This window comes from Octopus bimaculoides, chromosome 6, assembly GCF_001194135.2.
Source record: "Octopus bimaculoides isolate UCB-OBI-ISO-001 chromosome 6, ASM119413v2, whole genome shotgun sequence".
Taxonomy (NCBI): Eukaryota; Metazoa; Mollusca; class Cephalopoda; order Octopoda; family Octopodidae; genus Octopus; species Octopus bimaculoides.
Window position 1 is genome coordinate 86,295,722 of NC_068986.1, and position 1,331 is coordinate 86,297,052.

The window sequence follows — 1,331 nt, forward strand, 5'->3', positions numbered from 1 at the left end:
GTGTGTGACTGTGTTACTTAATGATGCTATGTTTTAGGAACAACGGTAAGTTTCGATTTGAAAAAAAGATTTCAGATATTTCTATCAGATTGAGTGACCGCGAGGAATTTCATCTCGTTGCTTCGACCATCGCTACATTATATGTATGTACACATGTACGCGCTCACACACACACACACACACACACACACACACACACACAGTGAAAAGATGAAGAAAAAAGAGGGAGAAAGGGAAGCAGGGGAAGAAGTGGAAGAAGGAGAAGCTTTCTATTCTTCTCCTTCTCTTTCTTCTTTATCTTCTACGTCCTCCTTTCCTTCTCCTTCCGATTCTTCTCTTTCGCCTTCTATTCGTTTTCCTCCCCCTTTCTCCCATCTATTTTTATACGTATACAGCCGTTTGATTCCCCCACAGAATAATTTCTCCCCCAGAGAATCATCCGACATACACACCCTTTAATTTTTTTCCTTCTTTATGACCTCCTGATATTTTCATACCAACAAGGTCTGATAGACTCACAATATAACAGCGTAACATTGATGCATGTTTGAGGAAGTGCCTCTCCAATGCCTAAAGCAGCATATATTACGTATTTTTTCTTTTAGAATTTTCGCGTGAAATGGCGTTGCAAGTGGAGATCGTACGGAAACATATGTAACTTATAATTAAAGATGTGTAAAAGAACTTTCTACGTCTTCTTTTCTTTGGATTATTTACTCTTTGCGAAGCCATATAACGGTATAACTGTCTTGAAACTTCGATTTTCTACACGGAAAGTATTTCAGCCTTGACTTGAATCTAAACAGTTGATAGCCAAGTATTCGGGTTGAGTGCTTCTCTAGAAATACCCCAAATTCACACCCAATTAACTCTAGCTATTTACGGTATATATATATGTATATATATAAATATATACAAGTCGTTGTTTCTTCACGATGATTCAAACCAATATGCGCTCTGAGAGCTTAAATAGATGTGCTTCTAAACTTCCGTTTTCAACTTCAGTCGACAGTGTGATTTTGTCACTGCCATATACAAAGCAACTGGAAGTGGCTTCCCCTTGAGTCAGTAAGTATAGGATTTGGCAGAAAAGAAAGGGCAAACAGTTTGGCAAGACTTGACAACGACATTTAATTTTGTTTATATTATAAAAAAAGGTTTCTAGGATCATAGAAATAGCTGTCAGAGACTAACTAAACATTTTATTATATTATTGAATTAAATTACCTTGACAAGTCTTGCCAAATTGTTTGCCTTTTCTTTTTTAATTTAAACTATATACACACACACACACACACACACACACATATATATATATATATATATATATA

The 1,331-nt window shown here is 36.0% G+C and overlaps 1 long non-coding RNA gene across 1 annotated transcript in view; it reads left to right on the plus strand.

Annotated features, from left to right (window-relative positions):
* LOC106870775 (uncharacterized) overlaps nucleotides 1–684 on the plus strand; it is a 1,155-nt gene extending 471 nt beyond the window's left edge. Inside the window, exon 2 of the long non-coding RNA XR_001409570.1 lies at nucleotides 606–684. This is a non-coding gene — a long non-coding RNA (uncharacterized LOC106870775). The remainder of the gene's footprint in view (nucleotides 1–605) is intronic.
* Nucleotides 685–1,331: the final 647 nt, after the last annotated feature.